Source organism: Neofelis nebulosa, chromosome 9, assembly GCF_028018385.1.
Source record: "Neofelis nebulosa isolate mNeoNeb1 chromosome 9, mNeoNeb1.pri, whole genome shotgun sequence".
Taxonomy (NCBI): Eukaryota; Metazoa; Chordata; class Mammalia; order Carnivora; family Felidae; genus Neofelis; species Neofelis nebulosa.
In genome coordinates, this window is record NC_080790.1 from 85,167,406 (window position 1) to 85,183,005 (window position 15,600).

The 15,600-nt window shown below is 44.4% G+C and overlaps 1 long non-coding RNA gene across 5 annotated transcripts in view; it reads right to left on the reverse strand.

Moving 5' to 3' along the window:
* Positions 1-10,427: 10,427 nt before the first annotated feature.
* The window catches only part of LOC131485269 (uncharacterized), a 109,797-nt gene continuing 104,624 nt past the window's right edge, over positions 10,428-15,600 (reverse strand). For 4 of the 5 annotated variants that reach the window (XR_009248731.1, XR_009248732.1, XR_009248735.1 and 1 more), the window contains 3 exons: positions 14,790-14,871; positions 13,017-13,183; positions 10,428-11,944 (listed from right to left, as the gene is read on the reverse strand). This is a non-coding gene — a long non-coding RNA (uncharacterized LOC131485269). Of the gene's footprint in view, positions 11,945-12,214; positions 12,576-13,016; positions 13,184-14,789; positions 14,872-15,600 lie in introns of those variants that run through there. The other variant, XR_009248733.1, reaches the window with a different exon arrangement.

A 15,600-nucleotide genomic window follows, 5' to 3' on the forward strand; every position in this document is an offset into this window, starting at 1 on the left:
ATCGGCTCATCAAGAGTAACAATCGTGCCACACTGATGCAAATATTACTAATTGAGGAAATCCTGTCGGGGGTGGGGGGTGAGCGGGATGGTGGGTAGAGGGGGTTCATGGGAACTCTCCGCAGTTTCCAAGTTTCCGTTCCATTTGTCCATAAACATAAAATTGCCTTAAAAAATTAAGTCTGTTGGTTAAAAAAAAATGAATATGAGAAAGTCCCAAATAAGAGGAAAATAGTAGACTTGAATTTGGCAGCTCTTACCTCAAAATAGCCTTCAAAGCAAGAGACATTTTATGGCAGCAGGTCAGGAGAAAAAGCTGCGAGCAGACTGCTGAGAACCATACTCACGGTCAAGTTAAGGGGTGCAGGAACACAGAGGAGACAGAGTGCACAGCCAGGGCAGGTCTCCCGGAGCTAAGTCAGGGAAGGGGGGTTGGTTTGGGGCCACTGAGCCTGGGAGTCTTGAACCGCAGGCTTCTGCGCTGGCAGAAACAATGTCCTCCTTACCCGAGGAAAGCAGCCTTCGTCTTCCCAGAAGATCTGCAAAGATCTCATCTAGGGTGTCTTTGTACCGTGATGATCTGACCCAAGTCCATCCCAAGTACATCTCCCGCTGGGAGAATGCCGTACCCTGCGGTCATTTCCCGAGATTGCTAAAATGTCACTGGGCTATAACTGACAGACCCTGGTTACTTACTGTGGAATAAGGGCCACTGTGGTAAAAAAAAAAAAAAAAAAAAAAAGCAGGTGGACACTCCAGAAACTACCCCCCACCACACACACACACACACACACACACACACACATATATGCACAAGACAGGAGACCAGAAGCAATGCTGCACCCAAGGGGGGACCTGCAAAATCAGTGCCACCATCGTAGACTAAAGATGGCAGGGTAGTGGTTTCTACCATATCCTCACTCAACCCACATTTCTGGGTCCTGCAAAAAAGGAGATGAGCTTGGCAAGTGCCCAGGGACTGCTGTAAGCTTAACCAACCACAGTTGACATGCCACACGTGGTGTCTTTGCTAGACAGAGGAAGTCCCCGGCATTGGAGCAATCTGCCACCCACCGCGGTGGCTGTCCCGACACGCACATCCTTGGACTGGCCTTCCTCTGTCCCTGTGATACTTCCCCTGTCCTCCCCCTTGCTGTCTGGGGTCCCGTTCTCACATAAACACCTCAGAGATACCCCTTTGTTCACACTCAGCCTCTAGGAACATTCAGGCTAGGACACTCTATCTTTATGCCCATTTTGCAGATGAAGAAACTGTGCCACGGAGAAGCCCAACAGTCGGACCAACGTTACCCAGAGAGTGAGTGGAACTGAACACGAATGTGAGCCCAGGCAGCCTGACTCCAAATCTATGCCCTTCACTGCTACGATTAGTTAGTCATGTGAGACCAGACCATTTGGAAGAGCAGACCTCATTTCTGGAAGCCCTTACCCAGAGACTCTGAGGTCCTGGATCAGTATTCTGAATAAATCCAATCTAAAGTTTTCCAATCATCGAAAAACCTTCAGGTCATTGAGAAAAATTAGACTTTTGTTCTCTTAAAGCATCCAAACCATTGCCTCAATGCTTCTCTTTTTTTTTTTTCCTCTCTAGAGAAGCTGCCTCTCTTATCTCTGAAAATGTATCACCTTCTGTTTGATAATGATAAAGCCGTTAGAATTATGGTAGAAAGTCAAGAGTTGGGCACCGCCTGGACAAAGCACCATTTGAAGAAGGGGGGAGGGCAAGTGTTTGGAGTAAGTGGGCCTTTGTGGGGCGCTCCAGGCTCCCGCTATGGCTATTGGTTGGTCTAAACTAGGTTTTAGGATCCGAGAATAAATTAGCTTTGTTTTTTCTTTGGATTCCTTTTGAAACTTTCTTACAAGAAAAATTTTTTTTCTAATGCTTATTTATTTTGAGATCGATAGACCGCATGTGAACCACACAGAGGGGCAGAGGAAGAGAGGGAGAGAATCCCAAGCAGCCTCCACATTCAGTGCGGAGCTCGACACGGGGCTCGACACAGTGCGATCGCGACAACTCTTATAGAAGAAAAAAAAGCGTCATTCCCATCTCAGAAAAGAGAGAAATGCAGCAGCAAACCTGCGCTGATCGGAAACTTCATCCTTGGCTCCAGGAGACCAACGTGTCCTCCTCCTAATATTGTGTTTCTGATTGATTTCACTCCCTACACTTTCTCTGACCAGCCCCCAAAGGTTAGCCTGCCCTGAAAATCTAGCCCGAGGACTATTCTCTCCTTGTTCAGTAGAGGCCTTCTGTCATCCATGACCCCCAGTCCTGCCCCAGTCGCCTTCACACACACACACACACACACACATTTATTTCCACCAAACCCAACTCCTTGCCACCTTCCAGACAGACCGAGAAGTGGCTTCATAGCTTTATACATCCAGGACTCTAATTCATGAACTCCTACTTCAAGGCCAAGTTTCCATATGGCTTTTTCTCTATAGCAATGCTTGGCAGGGCTTATCTTACAGTGCTTGTCACCTTGTTCTTTAGTTTGTGTGGTCTGGGAATGGTTTGTAAGATCAGATGAATGAATAAAGAAATTTTGGTGTGTGTGTGTGTGTATACATATATATATATATGTGCATACATATATATATATACATATGTATGTATATATATACATGTGTATACATGTATATGTGTATACATACATATGTATATATATGTATACATATATATATACACATATATATGTATACATATATATACATATATACATATATATATAATGGGATATTAGTCAGCCTTAAAAAAGAAGGAGATCCTGCCATTTGCAACAACATGGGTGAACCTGGAAACCATAATGCTAATTGAAATACACCAGAAACAGAAAGGAAAAAAACCACATGATCTCATTTATTGGTAGAATCTAAAAAAGTCGAAAACATAGAGACAGAGAGTAGAACAGTGGCTACCCGGGGCAAGAAGGTGGGGGAAATGGGGAGACATTGGCCAAAAAGTGCAAATCTGCAGTTATGTAGGATGAACACATCTAGAGATCTAATGGACAGTGTGGTGGCTATTGTTACTAATGCTTTATTGAATTCTGGAAATTCGCTACAAGAGTAGATTTCAGGTGACCTCACACACACACACACACACACACACAATGATCACTGTATAAGAAGATAATATGTTAATTAGCTTAATTCCAGTATTCATTTCACTAGGGTATATGTATATCAAATCATCACGTCGTACACCTTAAATATATATAATCTTTATTTTAGGAAATGCACATATATATTTAAAAAGAAATGACTGCTGAATTTAACCGAAGCGAATATAATGATACAAATTACTTTTATTGGTTTCACTGCATACCTCACAATTAAAGACAGACATAGCCTTAACTGGAGATAAAGGTAATCTTCAGTAGACAGAAAATCAGCAATGACCGAGTGGTAAGTTAACAATATTTGCTTCTTCTTAAGTGTTTGTTTTTAAATTCTCTCACCTTTATGTCTTTATATTTCTGGGCTTTTCAATTTAGGTGTTTTGATTCACCAATAATTAGAAAAATTCTGAAACGTTATTCACAAAGCACAAATATGTCTTCAACTTAACTGAAAAGTTCTGAAATGCATTAACTGTTGATTTCCTAAAAACTGTTTGGGCTGTGACTAAGCATGGAAATTTCAGTTAAGTGGCGGAATTTTTTAAAAGTTACCAATAAGTGAAAACAGGAGTTCTGCGGCATATTACTTTAAATTTTAAATATTAACCGAGCTCGAGCTGTTCTAAAAATTACCCTAGGTACCAAAAGGGCAAGTATCACTGAAAACCCAACTCTAATTAAGCTGTATGAGGGGGAAAAAAAAAAAAAGGACAGAGACAACAGGCAGTGCTGTGATTGGCCAGAATTAGAATTAATAATTAGAACAATAATTGGAATTAAGATCCGTATTCCCCAAAGTACCAAAGAATTGTGCCGTTTCCATGGAGCGACCACACCCCAATAAAACAAAGTCAGAGAACTCCCATCACACGTAATGTTGTCACTACGGAACAATTTAGATCACAAATCACTCAGGCTATAACGAGCGATAACACCACTAGCTCTTTATCACTGTCTTTGTGTGGTCGCTGTATATTTTTTATCCATTCTCCACCCTCCCTCCTCCTTCCTCGTTGTATGCCTATTACGTTCTCTCACTCCTTACCCTCTCTCTTATTAATTATTGAAGTGGGGGTCCCGGCAGGATCAGGAGAATCCAGTTAGATGGAGAAGAGCGTTTGCAGGGCTCAGTGACCCCAGGTGGCCATGTGTCTACACTGGTCCTAACTCACCATCATTCCAAGACAGCCCTGGGCCATGAAATCACCATGCATCCTGGTGCTCGAAGCTGCACATCCATCTATCATTCACGTAGTAACATGTGTTGATCATCTACTTTTTCCCAGGTGCTGGACTCTACCCTCAAGGGTACACTGGGGAGAAAGACACATAACAGATCAGTATTGTAATTCAAGGTGCTGTGACATATGCCAATTAGCGCAGAGGCACGAAGCAGGTTCATGAGGCATCTTGGAGGGTCCCCAAAAGATTCCTGACAGGTGACATCTAAGTCGAGACCCGGAGGATGAGGAGGAGTTAGCAAGGTTAGGAGGGTTTGGGAGCAGAGGAAGATAAGGATGGGAGACAGGAGGGAGACAACCAGCAAAAACCAAAGAAATGAGATGGGAAACATTGGTGGGGATGAATTACGAACTCCTAAGGTGTGTGGAGAGGTTCAGACTTCATCATTCATTGAAGGATGACATGCAGGGACGTGGCATGCTTAGAGGTGCTTTAAAATGTTGTGCAAGATGATACGTAGATATAAGAGCAAGGCCAAAGACGGAGAGTGTGATCAGGCTATAGCAAGAAGCTAGACTGATTCAATTATTCATTCAACAAATACCAAATGTGAACTAAGCTCCTACCATGCGCTAAGTAACCAGACAATGAGAACCAAAACGGGTCCAGTCCCTGCGCTCGTGGAGCTCGCATTTACAGACAGAGACGAGCATCACGCATCGTCACTCAAGTATACGATCGCAAACCGAGGTAAATGCTACGAAGGAAAAGCATGAGCAGGGGGATTGCAAGGATCCGGCAGCAGGAGGAAATGGGAAATTTGAAGGAAAAGCCGGGTGGGAAACGACGGCGACCTGGAATAAAGCGATGCCCGGGAACATGGAGATTTGACTGCCATGTGATGGGGTGATGTGTTGATTGTGGAGAGGAGTTGAGGGAAGGGGAATCTTGGGCAACTAGGTAGAGAGGGAGAGCCAGGGCAGACAGAAGGTTAGAAGGAAGATGTGAAGATGAAGTGATAAAGTCAAATGCAGCCATTTTGAATTTGAAGGGCCGTGAGACGGTCAAATGGGCATGTTAATAATTGAACCTGAAAATGGATCTGAGGTTCAGTAGAAAGCTCTGCACCGGAGGGGGCAGGTATGGAGTAAAAATGAAATGGAAACCACAAGGATGGGTGAGATTTCCCAGGACAGGAGTCAAGTGAAACCATAGGGATGGACGAGATTTCCCAGGACAGGAGTCAAGTGAAAACATTGCGATGATCCATAAGATGCTGTGAAGAAACCCCCACTTAAGAGACCAAGAGCCCCAGAAGGGGCAGTCGGAGATGTAGGAGGAAAACAGAGAGATGTCACCTTCAAAAGGCCCGTGGTATTCTTTTTTTTATTGAAGTGTAACTAACATACAGCAATATATTAGTTTCAGGTGCACAACACAGGGATTCGACCATTCTAGACATTACTCAGGGCTCACCGTAAGTGTAGTCACCATCTGTCACCATACAATGTTATTACAATACCATTGCCTGTATTTCCTTTTTTTTTCGAGCTCGTTACCATACAGTGGCGTCTTGGCTTCAGGAGTAGAACAGTGATTCATCTCTTACATGTGACACCCAGTGCTCATCACAAAACATGCTCTCCTTACGGTCCATCCTCCCAAACCTCAGTTTGTTCTCTGTATTTAAGAGTCTCTTATGCTTCGCCTCCCTCTCTGTTTTTAACTTATTTTTCTTTCCCTTCCCCTATGTTTAGCCAAATTATGCAAAGAACCCAAATGTCCATCTACTGATGAATGGATAAAAAAGATATAGTACACACACACACACACACACACACACACACACACCTGGAATACTACTCAGCAATGAAAAAGAATGAAACCTTGCCATTTGCAACAATGTGGATGGATCTAGGTGGTATGATGCTAAGCAAGATAAGTCAGCCAAAGAAAGGCACGTATACGATTTCACTTATAGGTGGAATTTGAGAAACACAACAGATCTTGTCTGTATTTCTTACACTCTACTTCCCATCTCCGTGACTTATTTATTTTGTAACTGGAAGTTTGTACCTCTTCCTCAGAAGGGCTATATAGAGTGGCCTCACCTGGAATGATAACAGTAACCCACCAGTCTACACCTCTCTCGCATGCCTGTTCTTCCTTGCAGCCCAGTGACAGCACGTGCAAGATGTCTGGTCACGTGTTGGGTACAGGTGTTGGGTACAGGGCCAAAGAACCCAACTGTCCCACAGACGGTAGACCTACAACGTTTGCCTTAGTCTTATCAATGAATAAATCAGTCACTGATTGTACAGTGTGACCTTATAGGTTTATAAATCCATATGTGTTTGTTTCTGTACTCAGACCTTGTGGCGCTCAGTTGCTATTTAATATTCTAAATATTTAATATATATTACTCAAGTGACTGGTAAAAAGTGGCAATTTGGATTCTCTGAAACACTGCTTCGACTATCTACTTTATTTTCTGTATACAAACACAACGATTTCACATATAAATTCACGAGAACAATCAGCCACAGAAGTAGGAGTATCTACATACGACCAACAACCCGGGCCCTGCTGTTCATTCATATTGTTCAACTCTTTAATGGACCGATCACTGTAGTAAATCAATCATGAACTTTCCTACCTTGATCATTTCACGGCCAAAATCAATCACTGAGCTCACTTTGTTCTGAGGATGCTCATTGCAGCCATAACCAAATCTTCTCAATCAACAGATTTTCTACAAGCAAGCACACCTGACATCATTCCAGGCCAAACGTGTGATTGCCGGATTCTCAGACGGGCTGGAGACTGTCACGGAAAGCCACTCCTAACGCAGCTTTACGACAGACGTAAGCCTGGTCATGATGATTTGTCTTCAGAATCAAAGTACGTGGAAGACTGAATAGAAATTGCATCACGGCCCTCACTGTCTTTACATCAGAGCTCACACTGTTGTTTGTTACTATTTGTTTGTTACCAACACGTGGTAAACGTGTTGCATAAAGCCATCCTCTGTACCATCTGATTAAACCATACAATGCAAAAAAAAAAAAAAAAAAGGAACATGGCATCTGTCCACAAAACACCCAGACGATGCTTTTGGTTTTTTTAATACTCAATACCATTGTAAACATCACACAAGCCCTACTGAAAGTCCCACTGAACGATGTGTACGTGTATTCAAACATTGCCTCAGATTACACTCTGTCAACCAAATACGATGCATCGAGTCAAATACAAACCCTGAAACACTACGATAAATGCTTTTAATGTTTAAAAACATCTTAATTTGGAAGGGGGGGCGCCTGGGTGGCTCAGTTGGTTAGGCAACCGACTCGGGCTCAGGTCATGATCTCACAGTTTGTGGTTTTGAGCCCCACGTCAGGCTCTGTGTTGACAGCTCAGAACCTAGAGCCTGCTTCGGATTCTGTGTCTCCCCCTCTCTCTACCCCTCCCCGGCTCACGCTCTGGGTCTCTCTGTCTCTCAATAATAAACGTTAGAAATATTTTTTTAATTAAAAAAAAACTTAATTTTTTTTGAGATCTCTAAAAAAGGCTTGGTGCATCTTGAAATCTTAAATCAGAAGGAAGCAAAGCTGCAAGTCTAGCCCCTCTGTGTTCACTCTCATAGAAACATGGATCTCTGTCCTTGTCTCCACACCCCGTACCAGGTAACCGCCAGCAGCAGTGGGAGGCTGTGAGGAGTTGCCCTCGACCTCAGAACATTGTTTATTGAACACTTGCCATGGGTCCGATACCATAAGAGATACCTACCAAACCTAAAAGTAAACGAGCTGGGTCGTTTAGGGAGTTGAGGTTAAGTCGGGTAAACTCATAGATGGAGGTCCTGCCGGATTTCACCTGGTGAAGCCCAGGAGCTGCCCACCAAAGCCTGCCCCTGGGGAGGTGAACTACGGAGAGAAAGCTACCCGACTCTCTTCCCTAAGGAAAATCTTGGGCACTTTGCACTGCATTCTCACGTCTGCACACGGTCACTAAAAAGATGCTGTGAAGCAACATTCACCCCGTCATTAACTCGATTTTTTAAAATTGCATGAGTAGGGGCCCTTGGGTGGCTCAGTTAAGTGTTTGACTTTAGCTCAGGTCATGATCTCACAGTTCGTGGGTTTAAGCCCCGCGTCGGGCTCTGTGCTGACAGCTCAGAGCCTGGTGCTTCGGATTCTGGGTCTCCCTCTCTCTCTGCCCCTTCCCTGCTTGCACTCTGTCTCTCTCTCAAAAATAAACAAACATTAAAAAGGTGAAGAAGAAAAATGAGTTCCTATGTAGAATAAAGAATTCTTCTAACTTTAAATACTGTCAGGGTAAATAACCAGACTGGCTACTTTTTCCCAAATGGATCTATTCATTTTTTGTCCAGAAAATCGATTTCCTGTTGAATTCATGTCCCCACAGCCTAAGAATCTCTCTTGGTTCTATGTAGAAAAGGAATTCTTTTCCTTTAATTATGATGCATGAACCCCAAGGCCTACACATAATTTTAGGGTAAAAGCTAATTTTAAGGACAAAAAAGATTTAATTTTTTTTATTTTTAAAGAATTTATTTATTGTGAAAGAGACAGAGACAGCACAAGTAGCAGAGGGAGGGGGACAGGGCAGAGAGAGAGAGGGAGAGAGAGAAAATCCCAATCAGGCTCCACGCTGCCAGCACAGAGCCCGATGTGGGGCTTGAACTCACGAAGCTACAAGATCATGACCTGAGCCAAAATCAAGAGTCGGATGCTTAATCGACTGAGCCACCCAGGCCCCTGGACAAAGAAGCTTTTTATCTCCTAATCCAGCAGTAGGATGGGTCAGCAGGTAACTCTTATCCTTGCAGACATTAGAAGACTTCAGTTCTTTCCATTCTGCTTCTCCATCATTGCCCAGGATGTTGCTATCATCTGCATTCAAAGCTGGTTTTAGAATATTCTATATTTTAGTACCAACCAAGGGGAAGGCTATGTATTAGGATATAGGCCTTGAAATGTCTCCTATCCTTACTTCTCACATTTCATCAACACGCACCTACAACTGAGGCTTCAAAGATAGTCCCTAGCTGAGAGGCCACATGGCCAGCCACAACTAGCTTATTACCTCGAAAGAATGGGGGAAAAGATTTGGGGGTCAGCCCGCCATCTTGAAGCTGGGCTATGTCCATAATCCTTGGGTACGTGTGCAGCAGAAATAGAAGTCCACACTACACAAAAGAAACAAGGAATCAAGGAAAAAAGAAGCCCTAATGAATTCCAGTAGACAATAAACAAAATACTTTGTCACCCAATACGAGACTGTGAACTTGATTTTGCCAGGTATTTGCTTCAATTCTGTGTTTTCCTTAGAATGATCTTTTGAGAATGAAAGGCCACACCTATCTAAGCATATGGAAATGGGAATCATCGAAGAAAGAAGAAGAAGAAGAAGAAGAAGAAGAAGAAGAAGAAGAAGAAGAAGAAGAAGAAACAAAAATATTGCCACATGACACAGAGGGTCAAGGACATACCCAGATGCTTCCAAATCTGAAAATGATGCGGAGTTGGAAATCAAAACAAAATCTAAGACTCTCCAAGCCCTAACATATGGGCCTTAGACACACATATGGTTTCCATCTCTAGCTGAAAGAGTTGGATCTAAATGGAGTTTCAAAGCACATATGCAGTTTCATAAATAGAATTAGGTAGATCAGGATACCTTCCAACCCAGAAGTTTAGCAGTGTCCTTTGCACAACTAAAGATCTGCTGTTCTAAAATTTAGTCTTTGTTAAAATTTCCTGGCTGGTCTCGGATCCTCATAAAGTTTGGTTTTTACACGTGTTGGGGAAGCTTTAAAGGTTTGCTTTGGGAGAAGGCTAATGAGAATCCCAGAATTTTCATTTTGGGGTAAAAGGATATGAACTAAACCACCCACAGTTTGAACCTCTGAAAAGTATGCCTCAAGAACGTGCATTGGGGGGATTGACCTAATGTATATCCCATCCAAAGAGCTTGACCAATGAGACAGCTCTCAAAGTTAAAACTAAGGCATTTCTTTTTTTTAATTTTTTTTAATGTTTATTTATTTTTGAGAGAGAGAGAGAGAGAGAGAGAGAGAGAGAGAGAGAGGCAGAGCATGAGTGGAGGAGGAGCAGAGCAAGAGGGAGACACAGAATCCAAAGCAGGGTCCAGGCTTTGAGCTGTCATCACAGAGCCCGACGTGGGGCTTGAACCCACAAACCGTGCGATCATGACCTGAGCTGAAGTCAGGCACTTAACAGACTGAGCCACCCAGGCGCCCCGAAAACTAAGGCATTTCTATGATCAAGAAGTATTTACAGAATCTAGAATTGTAGCTTTTTCAGATTCCACTGTCAAAATGTAGTATTCAGCCTCCTCCAAGGACCATAAACATAAAAATATAAATGAAAACTCCAAAATAATGGCTATGCAGTGAATGAAGAAGATGAGGGTATACCCTGAGGACCTAATTGTCACTATTTGCTTTAAATTCATAGAGCCACTGGTCAACTCCCAATCTTATCAGGGTAATGGCCATATATGTAGGAAAAGTCCTTGTTGCGGGATTGAGGATATGGAAATTTTATATCCTGTCTATTTCATTTCGTAAGCTTTCCTCTATTTATACATTGCTTCCCAATAGGCTTCTGTTTGGGAGAGGGTTTTAATGGTTTGCTTTTCCACTACTTTTGGGCTGATTGGGTTTGGCTATATTTGTCCAATATCATCATATAATTTCTCTAAATGCTATGGTTTCTAGAAAGAGGGGGGGAAACAAAACCTAGAATGGTGCTGTCCTTTCCATTGGTAAATTGACCCAAACTTTATAACATTAATAGATTTCTACCCAGCCAGCACTATCTAACTCTAATAGCAACCGAAATAATGAAAGTGTTCCATACGAGGTCTTGCAAATTAACCCTATCATCTGTACAACCATCAGATTTCTCAGAGAATCTCCAACCTTGCCCCTTCACCTGACAGTAATTGTCTGGATTAATTCATCTACTTTGTTAGGGAAAGGATGGAAGTCAACCAGGGTACAAGTTTTATGGTTAAGCTGTGGAACCTGTGTCCTTCCATATGAAATTAAGCTAATGTTATTACTGGGTGAATTCAGAACTCTCTCAAACCGGTCTGCAAACGCATGGCGGAAGAGTGAATAAATCCACCTTTGCCAATGTGTGTTTTCTCCTCTGGAGCACAGTTCTTAGGACTTCTAGGATTTGGTAGTAAGAAGAACTTTAACCCACCCTCTTGTTGACAAGACTGAGGTTCAGAGAGATGAAGTACCCCGCCCCAGTTTACAACACCTTTGGACTCCCATCCCAGGGCTCCTTCCTCATCATACAACATGCCAACAAACTCTTCTCAATATTCATAACGAGGAAAACTAGTTGTGAGAATCCTAAGACCACATAATCAAGGCTAGAATAACTTAAGTTTCTAAATCAACCATTTGAAAAGCTAACAGGAAGTCGAAGAAGGGGAACGCACGGCCACCAAAAGGTATTGTGGAAGGAAGAGCAAAGTCTTGAGGGTAACGGGTTCACACACAGGCTGTTACTCTTCTGAGGTAGGCTAACCGGAATGTTCCTGGAGAGCATCCTGGAAAGAAAAAATCAGAAAGGTTTCACCTGCTCAGCCCCTCCTTTCCCGACAAGACAAGTGAATGTTGGCATCCCACCCACCTAGAGAGTAGGAGCTCTTGAGAATTCACCATCAGAGACAAGGTCACCGAACACATGGACAGTGTCCAAAGCTCCTCACTGAGGGGGTCAAGACAAATCTTTCTCTCTCTGAGAGCTATTAGACTCAAGAGACCTTTTTCCACCTTCTAAGGTGAAACCCCAAAAGTCAGATTGGAAAGGAAGTGTTTAGTGAGCCAGAACCTCACCTCTGGCTCTGTCTGGGAGTTAGAAGCAGGTTTCCTTTATAGCACAGTACATCCTCTTGCAGCCCTGCATTAGTTCAGCACCTCCTTCTACCAAAAGGGGTTTTCTAGAAGCTGCACAGCTAGTACACATGAGCAGAATTGCTCGCAAGCCCTTATGCCAACAGTTTGGTTTCCATACTAGACGGAAGGATTGCTGATATTGCCAGCTGTGACTGTGTGGCTGGAGTGTCCCTGTCCCCAGGAATAGCATCAGAGAATAGAGGGCGGAGAGTTAAACTTGGCTTATCACAGGGAGTCACGCACACCGTAAGTAGGTTGAGCTGTGCCAGTCCTTTCTCTGTGCTGGAGAAGATAATATGGACAAGGAGTCACATGCTATTTCTGCACAGCAGAATGCGTTTTTCAACAATCTCTACTACTAATTAACACAGTCATTCTCCACTGAGAGTCACCACCGAGTGAATGAACACTCGCTTTGTGCCGTACCGGGCACCATATCCGGCACTCCAGGAGTTGACTGTGCAAATTCTCTGCTACCTTAATCATCTTCGGGGGTGTCTTCCCCTCGAGCCGCTGGTGCCACTAGGCCAATATGCACAACGGGTTTCGGACTTGAATGGAACGGACACGGAGCGCCCTCCTGGGGTTTTCTCATCTGGTGTGATAGGGGTTTAATCGTGATGCTGGGTGATTACTAATGGAGACAGAGCCTGGATTCTCAGCTGCTGTGAAAGGGGGGATGGCAACAGATGGATTCGGCATCACGTCCTCCTTTGTACTAACCTGCGGGAGCACCGCGTCAGGCAGAACTGTTCCGGAACAGCATACCGATGAGGCAAAGCAGGGTTTTTAGGAAGCATCCTACCAAGTGCTCCTCTCCAATTCTGTCTGTTGGCGTTTCCATTCAGCACCTGCCACCTTCTCACCCGGTCTCTTTGAGATGATGGCCACTTAAGGGAAGGGAAAAAAACAAAAACCCAGAAATAATAAGGAATGCAGAAAATCCTTCCTTTCTTCTAATCCTGAAACATCCCCTGATCATCAAAACTTTGGAATCTATTAGACGTCCAGGAATATCTCAGTGGTAGGGCGGAGTGCAGTCTATAGAAAGTCCATATTACCTGTATTGGGGACGTACCATGCCATGCTATGGTGACAAAGGCCAAAAGAGCAGGAGCTTTTCTCTCTGTTGGTGTTTCTCTCAAGACTCATCACCCGAGAGAAGTTTATATCTGGTGCATGCCAGGTCCAAGGATGGTCAGGAGGGCCCTCATCCACCTACTGTCTCAGGCATCCAGGCTCCTCCCATCTGGCCAGGCTATCATTTCAACACATGGCTCCCAGGGAAGAGAGAGTATGGAAAACTCTTAACTGGCTCAGCCCGAAAATGACACGTCGCTTCACTCAGAACAAGCCCGTTGGGCAGCTGTAGTCCTACGGTCTCCAGCCACTTTCAGGGCAGCAGAGCCTTCCCGTGTGCACAGGGTTGAAGGGAGACTAGATATGGAAAACACCAGGCATCTCTGGTCGCTTCCACCAGTGGCCAAACCCATCCACTAAGGAGCAGATGTTTTCATGACAATCATCCTCAAAATTGTCAGTGGCCGCCACCTCTGAAGACTGCAGCAAGTCCCATTGCTTTGGGGACAATGAACTCCCCATGATCTGAAGCCCTGCCTTCCAAGCCGCCATGATGGGCCAAGGCTCTTTCATCACCACCATCCAGGAGCACTGGGTCACCTACTTCTTACCTGAAGATACGGACTAATTCCTGCTGTATCAATCTAGCCACCAAAACACCAAGAGCAACAAGAGAAGGAGACTTGAATTCTCCAGAATCTCTCGTAGCATAAGGAATCAGCTTTTGGTGAGGAACATACTTGAGTCAGCGACTGGATATCAACTCACAAAGGCCAGGGAATCATGTGTCCCACAAATAAAACTGAAGTTGTTCCGGAGGCGGGAGAGAGAAGGCAGGAGGAGATGCCAGAGAAGATCCCAACCCAGAATAACATCTGTCTAGAAATCTAGAGAGGAGGACTGGGTGTTGTATGTAAGTGATGAATCACTGAATTCTACTGCGGAGACCAATACTGCACTGTATATTAACCAACTAACATTCAAATTAAAAAAAAAAAAGGGGGGGGAGAGAGAATAATCTGTCTCTAGAAATCCTTCTAGTCTCTGAAAAATCTACCAAACTCAAGAACAGTCCGTGTAAGAGTGACCTTTGATGAAAAAAACACTTGGAATAAGGATTCCAGTCAAGTCTGACCAGATCCCCAAGGGCAGGAGCCCCACTGACAGCTGGCTCACACAGGGACATGACCTTAACTGTGCTGGAATGTGTGCTGGTGAGGGCCTCCAGCTACTCCATAGGGGAAGGAAATGCAGGGGAGTAAAGCAATTAACTCGTTTTATAGCGTCCTTGCTAGGGCCTTAGCGTTAAGTCTCCTGAATACCTACAGCAAAAGTACACCTGCTTTCACCTCTTAGGGAACTTTCCAAACGGCCTTACATTCATTTGGGTATTTCGCGTGGCTTCCCCCACCTCACCTCCACTCCTCGCACGTGCACACTCAGAGCCAGGACCCAGAAAAATGTGCCTCTTCTGCTAGAATCGACACAGTGCCGGGGTCTACCTGGAAAACAGACAGGATAAAGGAGAAGCCATGTGGCATCACGGTTAGCACCAGGGCTAAGTGGTACAATTGTGCCCGTAGTGGGTATCCTGGCTTTAAGTCCACACTTCTATTAAGAGCCCTTATCTAGCTGGTAGTTAAATGAGCAAAAGTTTCTCTGACTGTGAGTGTAAGAGCCGGAAGGGTGTAAGCCTCAGTAAGCATTGGCTGCTGTAATCGCTACTGCCCTCTATGAATACGGACACAGCAGAAAAACACGGTATTATCACGACACCAGCTCAGCTGGGCTGGGGGATTGCTGGGGGACGGCGGGGGGGGGGGGGGGGGGAACTAGCGCCGGGAACCCTACAAATGACCTGGAGGTCACAGTGTAAGAAAGTCCACTTTGTTTTAATGAAAGACTCAATGCTGTTGAGAAACTTGAGGCATCAGCTAAGTGGAAGGGAAGGCAAAAGTCACCTTCCGGAAGATCTGAAATTACATGATTGGCAGAGACCATGAGTGCCCCCCAGCCCCCATTATGTTCTCCACTTCTTCCATAGCACCTGGTCTTTGCAATGGGACAGAGATAGTTAGGTTTGGCCATGAGACTATGGCTGGGCAGGGGGATGTAGGTGAAGGTGTTACGTCGGAGCTTCTGGGAAACTTCCACAGGTAACAGCAGGCGTCTGCCCCTTGCCACACCTTCCCCATCCCTCTTTCTTGCTGGCAGGAAAGCAGGTGTG